We start from the raw sequence: 23398 nt of genomic DNA, 5'->3' as shown, positions 1-23398 counted from the left end.
TTATTCTCTGCACCCAGAGATAAGAGTCATGTTAAGCCCGTATCGGTTTGGCCGGTATGAATCCTTGAAACCCCTTCCTCACTACCATGTAGTTACTTTTTGAGCATCTCTCCGTTCAAGCTGACTTGGATCGTAGCGTCTGTCTACAGTTGACCCTTGCACAACCCAGGGATTGGGGGTGCCGACTCCTGTACAGCCAACAATCTGCTGTAACTTTCAACTCCCCATAATCTGAACTACTGCTAATAGTCTACTGTCGACAGGAAGCCTTACCAGTAACATAAACAGTCAACTAACATACTTTGAATGTTATACGTCTTCCGTGTGGTATTCTTACCATAAAGCAAACCAGAGAAGAGAAAATGTCATTTAAAATACCATAAGAAGCAGCAAATACTACTTCAGTACTGTTCTGCACTTATTGAAAAAAGCCTGAGTATAAGTGGACCCGCACAGCTCAAACCCATGTTGTTCAAGGGTCAACTGGTACTCTGAAAATAGAGCACTGTGAATGTATATACAGTCTTCTTACCGATTTGGATTTCATGACACTGAAAGAGATACCTAGTTTTTTCTAGGTACTTCGCTCTTAGTGTAAGCTTCCTGTTTATAGGAAGTTCATCTGTGGCTATGATATTTGATGCTATAACAGGGAATCGATTTAGAGAATCCAATGCACACGTAATCTTCACCAAGCCAAGAAGCAGGAAGAGAAAACCCTGTATTAAAACAATGGGGCAAAACCCTTAAAGAGCATAATTTCAGGCCAAACACAAGAAAATATGATTCAAAGAAATTAGAAAAGCCAGATACAATTAGACATCACATATTATTAACCCACATCCACTCGGGAGGCCTTCGTACCACACGAGACCCATCAATTGAACGGACCCTAAGAGTCGGAAACCCGTACTGGTTCTGCACGTATTTGCTCCTCACCACCTCTGCCTCCAAGACTGTTTTCTTCTTGAGCTCTTCGTCTTTCTCATTATACCTTCCTCGAAGTAACATCTCGTCCCACAACCAACAGCAATAACAAAATCATTCGCGAAGACTGTTCTGTTTAGGAACTTTTACTAAACATTCGAAAGGGTAGCATGAAGGCGTTATATTTTCTGCCCCTAAACTCTGAACCTTGTTTCTTGTTCCACCTCTCCTCTTTGTCCCCTCCCCTCCCCTCCCCTCCTCCCTTCCCTTCCCTTCCCTTCCCTTCCCTTCCCTTCCCTTCCCTTCCCTTCCCTTTTCTTCCCTTCCCTTCCCTTCCCTTCCCTTCCCTTCCCTTCCCTTCCCTTTTCTTCCTTTCTCTTCTCTTCTCTTCTCTTCTCTTCTCTTCTTCCCTTCCCTTTCCTTTCCTTCCCTTCCCTTCTCTTCTTTTCTCTTCTTCTCTTCTCTTCTCTTCTCTTCTCTTCTCTTCTCTTCTCTTCTCCCCCCTTGGATGCTCAGTCTATTATGGGGAACACTTTTCCTGTCCTTTCAGAAACCTTGGCACACTGACACCAATGCCTCACATAGGGCAGCAAGTGGAAGGTAGAATAAAAGGGAAGGAAAGAGGCCCACCTTCTACCTTGTGTCCCGATCAACGCATTTTTCAAATGGGCCAGTTTTCTCTTAAAGATCATTTTTTATCGAGGCATATTTTATAGGCTATAAAATGCATCCATCTTAAGTAAACAGTGCGATGAATTTTGACGACTTTATCTGATGGTGCTTGAGTAACCATCACACGGTCACTCAGCATGTATCAGTAGCTTGTTCCTTTTTATTATTAAATAGAATTCCACGGGGTGGATATGTTATCCATTCTGCACTTGGACATTCAGGTTGTTTCCAGGGTTTTGTTCTGACGAAAAAGCTGATCTGAACCTTCTTGAACAACCCCTTTTATAGACGTGGTTTTACTTCTCTTGGGTCAACAAAGGGTGTAATTGTTAGGTTATGGGGTCAGTATAAACTTAACTTTATAAGAAACTGCCCAGCAAGGTTTTCAGAATAGTTTCAGCACTTTATGCTCACACCAGCAATCTAAGAGAGGCTAAGTGTTGCATATCCTCACGGGCACTTGGCATCACAGTCTTTTTGATTCTGGTTATTTTAGTGGTGGGTGTATAGTTGTTGCCCACTGTGGTTAGTGGAGAAATTTTGATGCTAGCTCTTCAGGTAGTCAAAATTTCTCCACCTTGTTACAAAAACCATACCTGAAGTGTTGCTAATCACTGCTTGATGTAATCCCATTATCTCCAGTTTTGTAAGCAAGTAATTCACCCCGGAATTTGCTTTTTCTCTGGAGTACATCAGTGTTTTTGTTCATGGTTCTGCAGTCACTAGTTACTTTTGAAACCAAAAGCCCCACCTATACTTTTCCCTTCATCCAACAATGTTCAGCAGCTTATTTAAAAATATATATATATATTTTTATAAAATCATTCTCTTGTAGAGACGTGTACGAAAATATTTATCAGGGACGCCTGGGTGGCGCAGTCGGTTAAGCGTCTGACTTCAGCCAGGTCACGATCTCGCGGTCCGGGAGTTCGAGCCCCGCATCAGGCTCTGGGCTGATGGCTCAGAGCCTGGAGCCTGTTTCGGATTCTGTGTCTCCCTCTCTCTCTGCCCCTCCCCCGTTCATGCTCTGTCTCTCTCTGTCCCAAAAGTAAATAAACGTTCAAAAAAAGAAAATTAAAAAAAAAAAAGAAAATATTTATCAATGAAATTGGATGATAAACGGAATTTGTTTCAAAAATAACGTAAAGTGGGAGAATGCTGTCTAGTGGTTAGGATATAGACAAAACAAAAGAAAACATAAATTCCTAATTGTGAATATGGGTTTGGGTACACGAGGTTCTCCTTTTATATATATTTGAATATGACTTCATGAAAGTTAAAACATGTCTTGAATTTTTTGTTGATCTCTGCTCCACCTTATTTCATCAGTAATTTGTGGTGGCTAATAAGCTATTGTCATAAGATGGGAAACTACAAGCAGATAAAAACCATGGATCACTAAAAACAAATAGAAGGGCAAACACAGAATTGACTGGACAACTGTGGCTGGAAGTGGCAGGAAGATGCAGTGAGGGACGATGGGCTACGTTACAAAGTAAATGAGCAAGAGGGGATACAGGTGAATAGCTTTCACAGGCTCTCTCCAGCCAGCAGGTGGGGGACATTGTCTTGGGACTTGGGAGAGAGCCCTGGAAGAGGAGGATTGAAATTGGGGTAAGGAAGGGCAGCGGGGCGTGGAATTGGAATCAGAATGCAGAAACGCAGAACCTAGAGTCTTACATCATGGATGTCGGGACACAACACGGGCTCCTATCTTCCTGGTGGATAAAGCCCAGGACGAAATATGATCAGTCACATAATTTTCCATTTCACATGAGGGAAAAATCTATCTGGTCTCTAGAGAAAGCACAGTTTTTCCTAACACACAGTACTGAATATATATATATATATATATATATATATATATATATATAGTTTTTTAACATGGGAATTGGCCTCAGGGATGCTGAGAGCTAGTTTAGCCAATGTGGAAAAACATTTTGAGCCCTCCAGCAAGGGCAGATGGAGAAAAGACAAAAACAAAACCCAGAGCTTCCCACAGCATATGCGTGCCTCTGAAACACCAGGGGCCTGGCTCCCCCAGGCCTCTGGCCAGTAATGTACCCAGGTCTCTTCACTACCCACTTGGGGTCCTGACTGGCTCTCAGTGATTAAGAAGGAGCACTTTTTCTTCTCATTACCCCTGTTCTCTCTGCAACTCTTTATTCTTATATTCTTGTCTGTGAAAACTCAAAAGAAGAAAAATAGCTGATAATTTTGTGCCTGGCTGAAAGGAATGTCTGCTCTCTCTTTGATTAATTGATCAGGCTCCTCTCCCATTAAGAATATACCTTCCCGGGGCGCCTGGGTGGCTCAGTTGGTTAAGCGTCCGACTTCGGCTCAGGTCATGATCTCAAAGCTTGTAAGTTTGAGCCCCACATCGGGCTCTGTGCTGACAGCTCAGAGCCTGGAGCCTCTTCAGATTCTGTGTCTCCTTCTCTGCTCCTCCCCTGCTCACGCTCTGTCTCTCTTTCTTTCTCAAAAAGAAATAAACCTTGAAAAACATTAAAAAAAAAAAAGAATATACCTTCCTCAGTGGCCTTTAATGATTAATTTGAGTGAATAGAGAATTTAGATCTTTCTGGGTCTTTAGAAACCTCCTGTTTAATTTCTTCACTTTGCAGATGAGGAAACTGAGGCCCAGAGAGGTTGAGTGATTTTGCCCAAAGCTTCTAGCTGGCTACGGCTGACCCAGTCTCCTGGGTCCCAGGCTCAGGCTTGTCCCTGTGAAGAGACAAGCAGCCCCTCATCATTGCTTGCGGGTTCCCTGCAGGTTTAACCCCCTTGGTCACGCAATACAGATGTTCTTTTTTTGTTGTTTTTAATTTTTTTCAACATGTATTTATTTTTGAGAGGCAGAGAGAGGCAGAGCATGAGCAGGGGAGGGGGAGAGACAGAGAGAGAGAGAGACAGAATCTGAAGCAGGCTCCAGGCTCGGAGCTGTTTGTTAGCACAGAGCCCAATGCGGGGCTCGAACTCACAAACTGCGAGACCCTGACCCCAGCCGAAGTCGGACGCTCAACCGACTGAGCCACCAGGCGCCCCCAGATGCTCTTCTTTTTAAAGAGACTTGCTGTCTTTTCACAGACCTTTACTTGCGTAAACACTTTCAAAGAGTTTGCAAAGCTCGGTAGAAAAACGATTGTAGCTCAAGCTTTGGCAGAAGCATTTGCTGTTTTCCATCTCTCCTCGGCGATTCCAGGGGCGAATTTCTTCACACAACACGTGTCTCGGACTCTCTCACCTTTTTACAAAACAAGGACACCCATCAAATTCACTGAATGGTGATGCCAAAACAGCTGGTCCCATCACAGCGTCCCAGGCTTGCGGCCCTCATCAGGACATCACCCGGGAGAGGAGAGCATCTGCCAGGAGCAGAGAGAAGGGTGGCCGTGTTCTGTGTGCTGTGTGGAAGCTGCTGCATCCAGAAGGCCTGTGTATGGACTGAAATGTCCACAGGGTCCAGCCGGAAGCTTGGTGCTCATGCAGATTTCCAGCCCCCTGCCGTAGACTTTCTAACCAAGGTGGGGAGACGCAAAGGAAGGGTTCTGGGGAGAAGTCTCTGAATTTGCGTTTCCGGGAGGCATAGGAGGAGACCCCGTTCCGGGCGTAAACCTGGCTTCACTATTCCATCTATAGAAACAGGGAGGATGAGAGTACTTTCCTCACAGGAAATAATGTGAACCTGCCCTAGTATTTCTACATCAGGCACTCTTCCAGGGGCTTTGCATGGCTTAATCAACAATCCAACGGGCTCCATATCATCTCTGCTTTACAGACAAGGAAACCGAGGCACAGAAAAGCTTTTTTAAGAAAGCTTGCTCGAGGCCATGCAGCTAGAAAGCCGCCTGGGTGGAACTGAGGGTAAGTAGTTTGAGCTGAGTCCTAGATTTAACCACCACTTTAAACCTTATCTTAATGTGTTACCAGCTATAGTTGGGTCCTGCTTTCTGCGCAAAAATGTGTGCAAAACAAAATTCAGACTCACAAATACATAGAGCTGGGTTTATTTCTTTTACTGACACAGTTTTTATGATAATCTGGAAAGGGTCAACGCAAATATTAGCAGTAAAATAACAGTCTTATTTTTATTTACTCTGATGAAGAATATATCAAATATTCATTGCTGAAATACTATAGTTAGGCTTTCACAAAAGAAATACATGGAATCGATCCCTAATAGAGGAATGACTCTTTTTTCCTCACCGGAAATTCTCACCCTAGATATTTAAAACATTCATTCGGAATCCCGTAACTTAAGATATAATCGCCAGTCACGTTATGGATAGTCCTGGGAAGCTGAATGGGTGGCCATCAACCCTTTGTATGTATAGACTTAATACCCTCTTGGTTTGGGTAATTTGGAAGACGGGTCAGAGGCCTGGAGAACTTGTCAGTTTGCTATGATAAAAATAATAGGCTTATTTAGAATAAAAATTAAAATTACAGTTGGGCGTATTTAGAACAGTGCCTCACTATTTCAACACACACTGATTGACCTACATTGTGCCAGGCCCGGAGGGTATAGCAGAGACCAAAGCAGACATAGCCTCTGCCCTCTTGGGATTTACATTTAGGGCCAGGGATTAGCATTAAACAAATAATCACAGAAATGACTCTGAATGTGGAAGTGTTAGCAAGGCAAAGTAGATGGTGCTAGAAGGTCATATGGCAGAAGCTAGTTTAAGTTGAGAAGGGATCATCATGGAAGAGGTAAGTGTTTACCAGGAGTTGCCAAGGTCAATGTTTTGTGATGTAAGGAAGGCGTGGGACACGGGAGACCCTTACTGGAAGAGTGACTCAGAAGCAAGTCCCAAAGTCCCGCAGGAAATTCTACACTTGCAAAGGTAGGGATTCAACAAGGTCTCCCGAGCATACCCTCGCGAGAAAAGGCATGTGTCTACCATATATAACCAAGTATGCACTGCGATATCAAGAACAGTCACCTGGCTTTGTGAGAAACGAATGAAGGACTGCAATTTCACTCTTTGAAGCACCTTAGGACCTGCGGTGAAGGAGCCAAATACATTTCAAAACAAATGAAGCCCGGACGCTTGAATTGAGCAGAATACCGCCCTCCAATAGCTTCAGAATTAAGACGTCCATATTCCTTCAAAGCCTCCCCCAAATGTCCCCCTTCCGATTATCATGGGAAAAAATAGCAAAATGATTTGGGGTTGGCAAGTACGCTTTCTTAGAACCGTCTGGCGTGCTCTCCTGTCCTGCTGCTTCCACCTGTCCAGGTATTACTGCTATTGACGTGTGTGGGTCCTTTCAGAATTCCTAGGTGTATGCAAGAAAATACGGAGATATTCCCGCTCACGTGTACCCACAAGAGATCCTGTTATACAAACGGTCCTGCACGTTGCTTTTTTGGCTCTTCTCAGTCTGTTTTGGAGATCGATTTCATTCTTTACCTATTTGCCCTCTTCTCCACAGCCTCAAACCAGTCCATTTTATGAATCTGTCTAATGTATTTTATCAGTACTCTCTTGATGGGCGTTCATATCGTTTCAGTTCTTTGGCTATTGCAACCATGGCACATGAATTACCTTAAAACTATCCATTAGTCTGCAGGAGTGTATCTAGAGCATAAACCCTGTGAGGCTTAGGCACTGTCTCCTTTTTCTAGATATTGCCAAATATCTCTGTGGTTCCGTTTGTTCGCCCGCAATTTTCCAACCAAGTGTTCCTTTAAACTTTTGCAATTTTGTTACCGTGATGGGTGAAAAAAAAAAAAATGGTATCCAGTATAGGTTTGCTTCGTTTTTATTTTATCTTTAGTGAATTCAGGCAACCATTCGCATGTTTAAGAACCTTTTTTATTTTTATTTTACTTTATTTTTTGGGCCAGGTCATAGAATATTCCATGTTGAATGAAATCACTGGTCTTTTTTTATAAAATCAAGGTTTTGTTTTGTAACATCTGCAAAATTAAGCAGCCTCTATGTTGTTGTTCTTATCCTTCCATAACTCTAAGCAACTGGGCTAACTTGCCTAAGCAAACTGCTTAAAATAACTCAAACTAAAAACAAGACCATTATGGAAATGAAGATAAACAATTCTCCAACTTGACATAAAATTCTTTTCGAGTTTTTAAATCAATTTGAACCGTGCCTCCTCTTTTGTGGTCACGGGCTTTTTAGAGCACAGCTTGAAGAGAGAAAAACGTATTTAACGCATTTAAAGATTTTTTTTTTTAAAACCGGAAAACTAGAAAAAGAAAGAGAGGCACTTTTGTACTCAATCTCTATTGTATAACTTGGATAACAATTGATCGTCTGAGTGTAATCAACACGTCATTTCCATCCCAGTTATGCTCAATGAAGGATTTGTTAAATGAATATGAAGTTCACACAGGATTAAATGAGTGACTGATCTTTACGGGGGTGATTATGTTGTGTACGTATCTGGACATTTGTCTATTTATTCTCTTGACTTTAATCTAGCCAGGAGTACGGATTCTTAAAGTCAATGCACTATAAAAACCAGTTAGTCCTCATTTAATATGTGATAAAAGTACAGACTTGTTCTCTTTCTTTACAGGCATGACTACTTTTTGTCTGTGATACATAAGACTTTGTTAGCAAAGTCAAGATTCTCCAGCTATTGAAAGGCTGATTTCAGCACCCCCTGGAAAGCATTCTTATTATCTCCTAACAGATTCCTCCTTTAGCCACTTTGACTTTCCCAGACATCCAATGCAAGTGCTCACAGTCTAACTTGGAAGCCCCAACTAATGGATAGATGTGTCCGTGGGGAAGCTTGGTTAACTCCCATCCATTGCCATCGACCTTGCCCGGCACAGCCCCCTGTATACACTGGAAGCACAATGGCTTTGCTTATCAGATTAATCAACAGATACTCTATCTTCAATCTTGATGCTTACAACTTTTCAGTTGTTTTATAGAATAGGTTTTCAGACTGTGGAGATTTTAGAGACAGCTATTGTAAAAATTGCTGCTACATCTGCCCTTTACCTCTCTTTAGGCTTTTCACCAGCCATCCATGAATTCTCAGAGATAATGAACTGTGGTTCTGTGCGTTCAATTCCTTAAGTGCCCCATGACGTATCGTCAAGGCTCATAGAGATGATGGCTACATCCAATTTACTTACAGAATCTCCCTATTTTATGGTGGCTTTTGATTCTCCAATCACAAGTGCCTTTTATTTTATATCATATGTGACCCTCTTTATTAAAAAAAAAAAAGTCTATTAAAAAAAGCCTCCTAAATTATTGAGAATAGTCTGTCTTCTCAATGTTGTTGATTTAGAGACATTTAAAATGGGTAAACCACACAGTCATAAATACCCTCTGATTTGTTATACAAAGATAATAGAGGACGTTAAAAAGTTCAGTTGAACCCAAGCAGCTCATTACCATGTGTTGATGATAATGTCTATGTCTATGAAGAGATCTTGGGTTTTGAAAGCACAATGACCACCAGGAAAAAGCAGTCTGCCCCCTCCCGGTCCCCTATACTCCCTTCTTTTCTTTTTATCTATTTTACACCCTATACCCAGAGAGCCCACTGCTGTTTCATTTACAGGGCCACTATAATTTTTCTTGACATGGCAATTACTTTTTAATCTGGTTAGCATAGACTGTAATGGAACCAAGTTGTAAAACATCCTTTCTTGTTATTCTTTTGTTTTGCTTTTAATTTATTGCCTTGATTTCAATCCCTTTTATAAACCCATTAAAACTCAATTACTCACTTTGAAGTCAATCACTAATCAATTCCATTTATTTTGGTATTAAGGGGAGTAGGGAGAGTAGTTACCCAGTATGTCTCAATTTCAATAAATTTTGTGATAAAAATCAGATTATTTTAGGGTTTGCTATCGAGGCAGAGGGAGAATTCTGCGCAAATAAAGAGAGAAGAGGCAAAATCCATAACCTGGTTGATGTTGTAGGAGGTAGAAAAAATGAGGTATGTGCGGTATCTGAAACGGACACTGACTTCATGAATTTAAATTGATTAGTGAAGATAAATGAGGAACTGTCACTCTCTTACTGGCTGGGGTCTCCTTTATGAAACTGAATCTAGGAGCTCAAAGCTAGGAAGAAGAACATATTTTAATAACAGTTCACAATTTTAAAAATGCTTATGCACACATGAATTTCTTCATTTTTTCTTCAGTGTGACTTTTGAGATACGTAAGGGAAGGCGTTAGTTTTTCCACTGTGTAGGTGATGGTATGAAGGCCCAGAAGAGATTCAAGCAATTTGCTTAACGTCTCATAGCTTGCAAATGGAAGACTGAGGAAAGTCCTAGATTTTGGTGCTTTGGTATATTTTACGCCATGCCATTCTGAACAGTGAAGTTTCCAGGGCTTGGAGCTATGTGTTTTACTTACAAACGGTGGCTCTCAAGATTGCTAAATGTATTTTTCCTATTAGATCGGATTCTAGGAAGGCCCATGGGAATTCTATGACTATTCGGTTGTTGACAGTGGTGTACTAGTAAATCATTCTCAAAAAACAAAACAAAAAAAGACAAAAAACAAAACAAAACCCAAACCCTGACTTGTAATATTTGCTGAGGGCACCTGCGTGGCTCAGTTGGTTAAATATCCAACTCTTGATTTCAGCTCGGGTCATCGCAGGGTTGTGGGATCGAGCCTTATGTCAGGGTTTGAACTGAGTGTGGAGCCTGCTTGAGATCTCCCCCCACCCTCCCTCACTCTGCCCCTCTACCCTGCTCATGCGCATGTGTGCGCGTGCTCTCTCGCTCTCTCTCTCTCATAAATAAATAAGTGTAATATTTGCTAGTCTCTGTGGTGTGAATACTATCACTGTGATTGGTTTCAAGCTTACCCAAAAGATGTCACTGAACTCAAAGGTGGGGAACACACCCATACCCACGTGGTTTTTCTAAACCTGTATAAGCTAGCTCAACACGACACCTTGCCATTTCACCGTTACAAACGACGCTACTCTGTCCCATAACGGCAGGTTCTACTGCTCTCAGGACAAGATGCATTATTTCACAAAATGTGGCACATATACGCAAAGTGTCAAATTTGGTCATTCGGCAAATATTTAAAGACTATCTATGACGTACAAGCTTCTATGTTGAGCACTGTGGTTGGAAAAAGGAGTAAGTAGGAACTGGTCTGCTTCCAAGAGTTGCACAGTCTAGTGAAGGTAAGAGGGATGTACACAATCAGCAGTCATTCAGGAAAAAGTCTACCACACGGGATGACGGAGTGCATCACAATAGTGCGTCAATGCCTTCTTCGGAGGAGAATTGGTGAAGAGAGAATCTATAGAAAAGTTAGTAGTTGCACTGAGAATTTAAAAATAAGCAGTTTCGCAACAAAGTTGAGAGAGTAAAGAGAATTTCCTGGCTTGAAGGGCGCGTAAAAGCAAAGGACAAGTTCTAAACATGTTCAGTTTGTACAAACGGTGGGTTAGACAAAACCACGAACAAGGAAATTAGCCTCAAGGGACCATCTTAGGATGGCGTTTCTCAGATTGTGGTCTGAGCCAACTAGCATGTCAATCACCTAGCAAATTTGTTAAACGTGTATATATCTCAGGAACACATCCCAGGTCACACTCAGAACCTCTCTGGTTCACTCTACATAGAAAAGTTTGAGGACCAGTGTATCCAGAATAAAAAAAAAAAACACAGTCAAAAGAATTTGAGTAAGAAAATGTTGCTTTAGAGAAAACAGATTCTGTGAGTGTATGGAATCTAGGTAGATGAAAGAACATACTGGAATCCGGAGGACAGGCTGGATTAGGCAAGAGGTAAAGAGGGTTGAAACTAGCATGGAGGCCAGAGAAATAAAAGGAATCATTTAGATTGGAAAACTATTTCAGAGTTGGGTTCTCAACTTGAGTCCCTAGACACCTAGAAAGTACCCATATGGGACTTATGGGGTCCGTTTATCCTAAAAATGTCCTATGAAATTTTGTACACTTGGGTGCATTATCCTATGGAGAGGGTTCATGCTTTCACAAATTCCCAAAAGGGTCTATAAATGACAGAAAGGTGGAAATCATTGTTTTAAAGGAAAAAAAAAACAGGCAGTGAAAGAGGTTTGATTAACTGGGTTGGAGGATAGGGAGGCTAAAGGATTGGGGGAAAAAAACAATAAAAAGTCCAATACGTCTCATTTTTCAGTTGGGAGATTTCAGCTGAGAGATTGATGATATTATTAATCAAAATAAGGGCAATGAGAAGAGTGAGCTTTGTTGAAAAATAAAGCAAGTTCTCTTTTATACAGAACAAACTTGGATATTTGCACTTCATCGATATAAAGATGCCCTTCAGGCTCGTAGAGATATCATAGGACACAGTGACAAATAATAATATTTTATTCAGTGCTAAATATTTATTGGGTGCTAAATATTTTATCAGGTGCTTGCCAAGCCCTTTATATACATTCTTATTTAATTCTTACAACAACCAATTAGTTATTATTATTCTAATTTTATAGAAGAATCACGGTTCAGAATATTAAGTGAATTTGCTAAGGTCATAAATCTGGTAAAAACCTTGATGGTCTCTTCCCAACTGGCTCCAGAGATGACATTCTGAGCTCTTCTCCTATGGCTGCCACCTGGGTATTCAGTAGGTGAAAATCAGGTCTATTTGAGCAAAGGGATAGTACATTTGTATGGGGATGAAGCTTAGCTACACTGTCTACAGACTGGATTGTGTCCACACATTTAAGAACACGTTTCTCCATGACTAAATAAGAAAGAGACCATTGCTATGGCAAGAGATGCTGGTGAGAATATCATTAATCTACATGGGAATTATCCTAATTCTCCCAATTCTCTTGGAATCAATCTCTGCACCAAACCCAATACTCTTTCTCTACACTATTCACTTCTGCTCATATTTTTGTTACTATTAGGAAAGTCATTAATTTGATTTGAAAGTCCATAAATTAAAACTCAACTGCAGTCAACGTATTCCTTTAAAAGGTTCTATATGAGATTGTTTGAGCCATGTGATAGACATGCGATTTGAGCATAACATTCAAAATAAGAAATTAGTAGAAGCATGTAAATATGTAAATGACCTGTGATATGTGTAAGGCAATATTTAATGCCAAAGTAATTTTTCACTGCTTTCTGTGGCGTTAGAGGTCAGAGAAGGGTGGTTCCAAGCATTTTATTCCCACTTCTTTAGTTAGATGGATTCCTTGGCTTAGAGTGAAAAGAATCAAGATAAAGCACAGTAGGACTCTGATTGTATGTTAACTTACTTTCTGGTTACCTAGCTCTGTCCTGTTGGGGTTGAGGGCAGAGAAAAGTTCTTGGTAGGAAAGGGGAGAGCTGAGAGCAGTCATTGGAAAGGAAGAGGAAGCCTGTCTGAGTTGCAGGGCACAATGCAAAAGAGTATTTCATATTAGTGGTTAGGAATGAGAAATATGTAGAAGGTGGAAGAAGGCTGTGTCAGGACAGAGCAAGGGAGAGGTCTGGGGTCCCTATACCATCAACAGTGTTATAAGAACACAGAGCAACAGGCACGGAGTTCTACATTTTCCTCTTCATTGATTTTATTTCTCAAAAAATATATACACTGACATTGCTGTGATAAAACAAAAAATGCAATAAATCAGGCCCTTTGTCAAATCAATAACTTTTCATATTTGAAAGGACTTCTTCAGAAATACCATTTAGTCTCCTACCCAGCTTGGACAGAGTGAGAGCTAGTTTTTGTTTTTGATGTTGTTTTTCCAGTCCAGATTCTCTTTAGGGAAAACCTACAGGGAGTGTCTTCTGGGGAAAAAGACAGGAGGTCCTTCCTAAATCTTTGGAAGACTTCCTTCTATGGGTTATAACTGTCCCACTTCCGGCCTTGGAATCACCTTCAACAATGCCTGCTCCCCAAATCCTCAGTCACCACGCCTTTTAAAGGGCTCCCCAAGTTGGCTTTGTCTTCCTCCCTCCTCTTCAATGACGATGAATGCAAGTCCCTGTTGCTGAGTACCTATTTCTCTAACTTTCCCCCAAACTGTGCCCTGCCTAATCAGTTTTGCACACCGAGGCTGCTTCCGTCGTGAACTCACCTCCCAAGACCCTACAAGAAACTCTATGGCTTGTGGCCGCAAGCCCAAATTCTTCTGTTGAGTTGTCAAGGTCCTTCATTCTGTTCCCATGACACTTCACCCATCTTATTTTTGACTCCCCTCTACGAACAACCTATGTTTTGTCAGAAAGACTTTCTGTCTATTCTGCCACATTCCTATCCTAATCCTACTGCGTCATGCCAACTGTTTATTTATTTGTGCTGCTCCCCACATTTAAAATTTCATCGCCTCATCGTGACACATTCACATGCTGAGGCTCAAAGTCCAGTTCAACTGTTATCTCCTCAACTGTATTCTCTGAGCGTGCCAACCTTCATTTTTCTCCTCTGAATTCTGAGAGTGCGCTTAACATCCACACCCCAGGACTCCTCTGGCTTGATCAGATGCTATTGGTTTTTCTCTCTGTCGTTGCTTTGAGTAAGTTAGCACCGCTGTCCAAACGCCCCCTTAAGCTCTTCAATTACAGTAAAACTGCACACCACACTTCAGTATAATTTTCACAGGAAAGGACACTTAACAGGAACTCAGAAAGTTCTTAATGCTTGACATACAATCCACAGATCCATAATTTAGACCTAATATAATTGATTCTCCTCAGTATGCAAAATCTGTCCTCATAGGAGGCTTTCTGAAATTTTGTATTAGAACAGAAAGAACGTTTTTCTGGAGAGAAGCCCTCATGGACAGGAATTCGGCTGTCTAGTGTTCTGGAACGTTCTTCTGATATGTGCACAAAAGCATACCTTACCTAGGGAATTTTCTCCCCACCGCAGCAATATTGAAGAACAAGTATAGGAGAGCTGAGATCTTCTGTAACTCAATGGTGATGATATTCATTGATGAACATCATCTCTTTTGCCTGTGATTATTTCCAGTTCTACCCTAAGTACTACAGAGCCAGAGCAGTGATACATGGGGTCAATACTTGCTCAATTATTAATAGATTTGGGGGAAAAAATCCTCACGAAGCCACTAACTACGCTGTGCTATGAAAACGGCCAAAGGCCTGGAAGGTCAGAGTGGCTCTGCCCCGCATTCAAGTTTTCTGGCCACTTTGCTGGAGATTCTCCCTTTGATGAGATTTTTACAGAATATCTGTGTACAGCTCTCAAAATAGCGATCCCAGGGGCAAAAGGAATATTTGGTTGGAAATGAGAGGCTAAACCTCTTGGTAGCTTTTCTGCTTTCTTTTGGAAACTTTTTCATTTAAATAAACAAATTAGACATTCCGAAATTCAAAGGCCCATACAATGAAAGCAGTCTCTGTTCATGATGGATGAGTCTGATGTTTAAAAAGAAGGCAAAAAAATGCAAAACAAGCTGCCACCCCTAGTTACAGAAGAAATAGATCACAGGTGACACTGGCTTCCCTTCCATCTGTGGGAGTTAAGGAATGCATTCAGAAAAGAATACATTTCACTCCAGGTGTAACTGGTGGGAAGCTTCTGGGCTATGTTTTGTATTATTCTTTTGAGAACATGTATACACCCCCTGAAATTCTAGCTCTTTAGAATATTTTTCAGCCCCAAACTCAAAACCAAGCTTGGATTTATTTATTACCACTAACTACCACATTTGTAATGTGTTTTCTAAATCCCCAGGCCCTAAAAGACAATGGTGGGTCACTTTGTTGGTAAAGACTCAAGTGTTTTAGGGGGAAAGAAGTCTTGCCACATTGCTTTTGAGTTCTGGAAATGGGTTAATTGTTTATTTGCCGCATGTGAGGAATGGGAAGGGGCACCTGGGTGGCTCAGTCAGTTAAGTGTCTGACTCTGGATTTCTGCTCGGGTCATGAGCTCACAGGTTTGTGAGTTGGAGCCCTGTGTTGGGCTCTGCGCTGGCCGTGCACAGCCTACTAGTGATTCTCTCTCTCTCTCCCTCTCTTTCTGCTCCTCCCCTGCTCCTCTCTCTCAAAATAAATAAATTAAAAAAAAAAAGAATATGTAGGTCTGTAGGCTGCATATGTCTAGGTTACTGGTCTGAGATAGCGGTATTTGTGGCTAGTTCAGGGTGGGGTAGCACAGACACAGAATGTATACAAAGACCTCCCTAGGGTAGTTGTTTACCCTCCCAAATACTCTGACATTATCTCAGGTGGACTGTGGCAGCTTCTAGCAAATTCTGAGTTGATGTCTTCACTTCCGGTCATCTACCCCTAGTGGTTGCAAGTAGGGCCTGGAGAACTGCCGCCATCCTTTAAATAATCTTTACTTCTCCAGCCAGCCCATCTACTGCCAGATTGAACCTTCTAAAGACAATTTCTAACCAGCTGCTGCAAGATCAACCCCCAGCCCTCCACTTCTATTAAATCTATATTGCCTACAAAAGCATTCGGGAGCCTCAACCATCTGACCCCGAGCCAATTTCACTTTGACTAGCTTAAGGGGAAATTACATTAGCATCACCTTACCACTGGCTGGCTTTCTAGATGCCCTGGGTTTTTATGTTCTTCTGTCTCTACTCTTTTTTTTTCCTGGCTATTGTGCTGGAAGTTTTAGATTCAAATTCTGCTGCCAATCTCTTAGGTACGTGAAAAACAGCATATTTGAAGGGAGACACGTGGATTTATTCGGGGATGGGAGTTTGTTCTGTTAGCAAGGGATTTCAACCTCAGCACTAATGATATTTCAGGCTGGATACTTCTTTGTGATGGAAAATTACCCTGGGCATAGTAGGGCATTTAGCAGTATCCCTGGCTTCTGCCGACTAAATGCTAGAAGCTACCCCTTCCCACAGTGTTGACAACTAAAAATGTTTCCAGACACAGCCCAGTGCTACCCCTATTTTATTTCCAAGGCAGGGAAAAAAAAATCAACCTACTAAGAATCACTATTAGAAATTTCAGAGATATGTTATGTCTGCATAACTGTCCTAATACCTTGAACACAATTTTCTAAAAGGACATAGTTCCTGCCTCAAGGGCCTTATGAACTAGGGGGCAGACAGATATGTAAGGAACTCCCTGTAAAACATGTCCAAACCAAATGAATGTTGTGAAAGAAGCATACACTCAAGGTTTGAGCCGTTAGAGGCACAGAAAGAAGGAGCCATCCAGATTTGGAGAGTGGAGGTTGCAATACATGGAAAGGACAAAGAGACATTGGCCTCAGCCATCTGTCTGGAGATCAGAAAGGCAGCCTTTGGCTCCTGGGTAGCTCACCATTGAAAGTCAATTTCAATACAGTTGTTGCTAAGGGAAGATTTTCCAGAGACCGAACAGGTGAAAGTTTTTGCAGAGGAATTGAACTCTAAAAGAAGCAAGGGCAGAGAGGAAGAATGGAAATGGAAGGGTCCAGGAGAAATGTCAGACTTTGTAGAATCGTCATATTTTAAATTCCTTAACTCGTGCGTGAAAGCAATCATCCCTGCCCATTCTGGTAGTCCCTTTTGCTTTGCTTTCCTTTTCACTATTCCTCCTTCCTACAAAATGGTTTTTATATGCTCACAGTTCAGGTTCCTGAAGCCATTGATACAATCACGCCTTCCCCCAACACGCACGTGCACACACACACACACACACACACCCCTTGATGGTATCAGAGTGAATCTAAATTACTGAAACCTTCAGGTGAGCCATAGCGGTGAACTTTCCTATTTTGTCACAGGCAAGGAGACAATCAACACTGAGTGTGCAGAGTGAGGACAGTTGGAAACTCAGTTTTAATGTGACTCCTCTATCCTTATCTATAAGAAATTAGAAAGGTAGTCAGTTTAACAATGGGGGCTAAAATACACTTGCGAGTGCATAGCAATATATCCGGTTGTCACGGTGGGGATTAAAAAACTGGAAGCTGGAGAACGTGCCATAATTGACAGGGCCCAGCCCAGGGTTTTTGAGGTCATGGCTACATGATACCAGCCTTTTATCCCACCCTGCTCAGAGAATGCAGAAAAAGCCAGGAAGGATGGAGCTAGCGTGATGCAAAACACAATCACTGTAAATATCTCAGCATGCGTCTTGCTGACAGTGGGAAGTCCAGCTCTGGAAGAAACACTGTCAGCAGTAGTATCTATTTATGTGAAGGATTAAGCTAGAAAATGCTTATTCTTGTTGATATTTTTAGTAGTTCTCTGAGAAATTTGAAACTGTTTTCTATATGCTTTTTTGCTTGTTTGGACTTTCATACTTATAACTGATTCTATCGAATGCATCCATAAGGTTTAGATTGACCAACAGACTTTTAATATCTAAATTAAATAGCAGTTGGGTGGTTAGAAATATTGGGGGGGGGCTGGAATCCTGCATCAAATGTTAGGAAACCTGAGTTTGAAACGCAGATATATCAACTATTAGGTACTTGACCTTGACAAAGTCACGAGTCTTATTTGTAATACTCAAGGATCATTCTCGTGGTCGTACTTCCTAGGATTTCTATGAAGGTAAGATAAATCGATATATGTGAAAACATTTGGGAACTTTATGGCTAGAAAGGAAGGAGCCCACACGGTTCAATATTCTATTTTAAAGGCTTGACCACCTCAAAACACTCTTTTTTTTCAGTTTTATTGAAGAATAATCAACAAATAAAGCTACAATATATTTGAAGTGTACAATGTGATGATGCAATATATCCATTGTGAAAAGGTCCTCCCCATCAAGTTAATTAACACATTGACCCATCCATCACCTACCTCACATATTTGCTTTTTTTTTTTTCTTGGTGAGAAATTTAAATTCCACTTTCTTAGCAGAATTCAATTATAAAATACGGTATTGTCAACCGTAGCCACCATGTTATACATTGGAGCCTCAGACTTTATTCATATTATAACTGGAAGTTTGTGCCCTTTTACCAGCCTCTCCCCATTCCCCCACCCCCCACCTGCCAAACACTTTTTCGTCTTTGTATCTGTGAATTCAAGTTTCTAAAAACATTCCACATTTAAGTCATAGCATGCAATATTTATCTTTCTCTATCTGGCTTATTTCACTTAGCATAATGTTCTCCAGGTTCATCCACATTGCCATAAATGACAGGATTTTCTTCTTTTTTTTAAGGCTAAATAATATTCCATTACACATATATCACATCCCCTTGACCCCGTTCATTTACTGGTGGACACTTAAATTGTTTCCATACCCTGGCTATTGTGAATAATACAGCGATGAACAGAAGAGTGCAGATACCTCTTCAGATAATGTCCACGTCAAACTAAAAATCTCCTCAGCAAAGGAAACCGTTAACAAAATGAACAGACAACCTATGGATTGGGAGAAAATATTTGTAGACCCAATATCTGATAAGGGGTTAATCTCCAAAATATATAAGGAACTCACAGCAATTGAAAGCAAAAGCAAAACAAAACAGAATCCAGTTCATAAATGGGTAAACAACTTGAATAAACATTTTTCCAAAGAAGACATACAGATGGCCAACAAGTACATAAAAAGGTGCTCAACAGCATTAATCGTCATCAAAACCACTATGAGATACCACCTCACACCTCTTGAGATGGCGGTTATCAAAAAGGCAAGCGATAACAAGTGTTCATGACGATGTGGATTAAAGGGATCCTTGTGCAGGTGGGATTGCAAATGGGTGCAGCCAATGTGGAAATCAATATGGAGGACCCTCAAGAAATTAAAAAGAGAGCTATCGTGTGAATCAGCAGTACCACTGCTGGGTATGCATCCAAAAGAATCAAAACTCTCTATAGTGAGATGAGAAGTATTTCTGACAGAGAAACTCTATCCGGGTCAATGGCCATCCCGTTACACACTGTGCATGTATTTTTAGGTTGTGGTTTTTATTCACCTTACTCTATTGTCTTCACCATATTTCTTGGAGAGAAGAGGGGGGTAAGCAACTCCCCTTTCATGTGCGAAAAGCCTGGTTAATAGCAAAAGTGTCACCTCCAACGTAGATCTACAACTTGGCTGATGGATCTTCACCGATGGGTGAAGCCAGTCTACCTAAGTGAGACCCTTTGGGGAGACTTATTGTTAGTAGATGCTCATGTTTCATGTGTTTCCTTTAAAGGGTAAACAGTAGCTACAGAGCTAGGGTAGTAACCTCATTTAATATGACTGAAAGGGTCAGTTCTGACACAGTTTTGTTAAACTGTTTGCACCCCAACTGTTTTTGAGGGTAATCTCGTAGAAAGAGCATTTAAATTTTGAATAAGCAAACTTAAAAATTATATATTATTTACTCATAATAATAGGGGGAGGAGGCACAGAGTGACAAAACTGGTTTGTAACACTTTAACAACAGATGGGTTTTTTTTTGTTTCTTTGCCTGATTGATCAAGTGTTTATATTTTCTTATGATAAGTGACTGAGGACATTTTTTTTTTTCCATTTTACTTTCCCATCAAAGGAGATTCCTACCATCAACCAACCAGATCCAGATGTAATTTCACTGATGAGCAAGACATCTCTGCCAACTGAATTCCTATTGATTAGCATCTGATTTTGTTTGTCAGCAAAAAGAAAACCTTATTCTTTAATGGCATGTTTCAGTACATAACCAGCGGGTGTACGTCAGGGGGAGGGTGCAGACGGAGGGGTGTCTTTCAAAAGCTGATGAAAATATATTAGTGTGTATAATCATTTTTGCTCGCAACCATATAAATAACATCCATAATCTTAAAGCAGCCAACATCTTGCCCTGAAAATGAAAAGAATAGTTGGCTTGATGTTCTTTGGAATTGGAAGCTATCATGGGTTGGGATGGAGGAGACACTTTGCTGGCTCTGGGATCAGTGTCACTGTCCACACACCTCATGGGTTCTGCCTCCCTGGAGGGCTCAGAGGGGTCACACACAAGCCAGTCATTCTCTCCAGATGGGAAGAATGACAACTTCTAATGACCGAGTGTATAGCTGTTTTGGGAGATAGGTTTCTCACCAGAATAGTCTGAATGGGATTTTTTTTTTTTTTTTTTTGCAAACAGAGTAGACCTAAAGTATTATAAGCACACACCAAGACAGATTACAGTTGCAGAATACTTCAGCATCTACCAAGAAGATTTTCACACGTTATTTCCTTTGATCATGACTACAATCCCATGAAGTAATTATTATTATCTGTACTTGAAAACTGGAGAAAGAAATCAAGACCTGGAGTGACTCAATGACTCATCCAATATTCTACAACTTGTAAATACAACTTGTTATAGACTTAAGGTTTGAGCCCATGCTTATGGCCCTAAGTTCAGTGTTCTGTCCAATACAACAGGCTTTCTATCTGGTTTTACTAAGGGAATATATATATATATATATATATATATATATATATATTTACTAAGGGAATATATATATATATATATTTTTTTCTTTTGGAGAGAGAGCACGCAAGCTGGGGAGAGGGGCAGAGAAAGAGAGAGAGAGAGAGAGAGAGAGAGAGAGATCTTTAGTCAGGCTCTGCACTCAGCACAGAGCCCAACAAGGGGTTGGATCCCATGACCCTAGGATCATGACCTGAGCTGAAATCAAAAGTTGGCTACTCAACTGACTGAGCCACTCAGGCACCCCAAGGGAATATATTTTCTACACTTTTCAGGAAAAACCTTAATTTCCCATGGGTAAGATTTTTTTCTCTTAATGAGGATGTTTTATCACTCATATAAAATTTCAATAATTTATGAATGCAAATAATATATTACTTAAGCATCATAAGGAAAAAGCATAAGGAATCATTGTTAATATTACAACTAACCCATACACAGCTGTTACTTAAAAAGCTTGATTTCTTTGTCAAATGGATATGCTTCTCTCATATTAACCTGTGTGTCCTTACGTGAGAGGGAAGCAAAAAGGTGCACAAAATACTTAAGTAATAGAAAAAAAATTCCAGGAGTGACTTCAACGAAATAGATGTTCTTTTTTTTTTTTAATTTTTTTTTTAACGTTTATTTAGTTTACTAGTCACGTTTATTTACCCCACTAGTCACGTGCCTAGTTTATACTTTTTCATTTTTTGACTCCTTCTTTTCATATCATTGCGTCTGCATCTAATGTTTTCTCCCTCTACTTTGCCCCTGAAGTTGATGTCTTGCTGGCTTTAAGGCAGCATAAACTTGGTGGCAAAGCACCTGTGGCAGTTTCAAAGAGGTGGCTAATTAAAATTTTCAAATGTCTTCTCTTGAGTTAAAGAATCAGCTAAGGTTCTGGGTGTAATATTGATAGCAGGGAAGTTCTTCCTAATTAGAAAACCAAGAAGTTATATATATGTATATGTTACTATATGTATGTATTTGTATAAATATAAAAATAAAAATAAATATGAAACAAAAAATATATATATACTTCTGTGTATAATTGTAATGTATACATATAATAAAGTTAGAGTGGGATACAGAGAAGGGAAAAGGGAGAGATAGAGAGAGCTACATTAGGTACCTAGGAAGGTATTAAAAAACAGAGTATAAAAAAGATCTTTCCCTAAAAGATCACTCAGTCTTACTGACTTGCACTTCAGTATTATGTTTTGAACTTTTTTCCATATAAATTTCATGTTTGTATTTCTGTGAAGCCCTCATTGAAAATGTTATTATACACCTCAAATATGTCTCCTACTAATACAATATGAAAAATATTTTTGGCATGGAGTCTTGGGAATAAAAACAAAATAAAATACAAATTTTCTTTTTTTTCTTTTTTTTTAATTTTTAATGTTTATTTTTTCGGGGGGGGGGAGGGGTAGAGAGAGAGGGAGACACAGAATCCGAAGCAGGCTCCGGGCTCTGAGCTGTCAGCACAGAGCCCGACGTGGGGCTCGAACTCACAAACTGTGAGATCATGACCTGAGCTGAAGTTGGATGCTCAACTGGCTGAGCCACCCAGGCGCCTCTAAAATAAAAATTTTCTAAAGACAACCGCCAATTTATGTAACCTGTCACGTCTCCATTTTCAACTTGGCTGTTAGGATGCATAGACCCAAATATTGTGATTAATTACAACACATATTTACACTATGGTTAGCATATGTGTGTCCTCTTTTTCACAACTGTGTTTTCCTCTTTTTTTTATTTATTTGTTTATTTTGAGAGAGAGAGAGCACGTGCACGTGCACAGCATGAGTGTGGGAGGGCAGAGAGAGAGGGGGAGAAAGAGAATTCCAAGCAGGCTCCCTGCTGTCAGCATACAGAACCCCGACTCTACTCGGGGCTCAATCTCACAAATCACGAGATCATGACTTTAGCCGAAATCAAGAACTCAGATGCTTAACCATCGGTGCTACCCAGGCACTCCTGTCTTTTTCTTTATTTCGAGCAGCTTAAAATCACTTTCAGAGGAATCGAAGTATAACTAAATTGAATAAATGGATTGAAAGTGTGCTTTCAAGGAGAAGAAAAATATCAATTAAGGGAAAGCATTTATTACAGGATGAGTATGTATATATTGAGAAAATGTAGATATAGTACATTATAAAAATGGGAGGAGAACAGAGAGAAGCAAAGCTTTTAATTGTTAACAATAATTATATTGGTGGTGATAGTATGAACATTATTACTTAGAGACCATGTATGTGACGTGGAATAAAGGTAATGAATAATTACGGAATGTTCTCTTTCTATAACCTTCAGTGTCTAAGGGAACCAGGTCGTTTGGTGTGGAAGAAGAAAAACATATATGAAGAGGTTAAGTGAAAAAATCTCTGTAGTTTTCCATTTGAACTGGAATTGAATTCAATAGAATTCCAATCCAAAATCCCGGCAGAATTTTTTTTGAGGAAATTGATAAGCTAATTCTAATGCATTTCCATTTGAACTGGAATTGAATTCAATAGAATTCCAA

The sequence above is a fragment of the Felis catus genome, chromosome C1 (assembly GCF_018350175.1).
Source record: "Felis catus isolate Fca126 chromosome C1, F.catus_Fca126_mat1.0, whole genome shotgun sequence".
NCBI classification, from domain to species: domain Eukaryota; kingdom Metazoa; phylum Chordata; class Mammalia; order Carnivora; family Felidae; genus Felis; species Felis catus.
The sequence above is the reverse complement of the archived record's forward strand: the minus strand, read 5'-3'. Positions refer to the sequence as shown.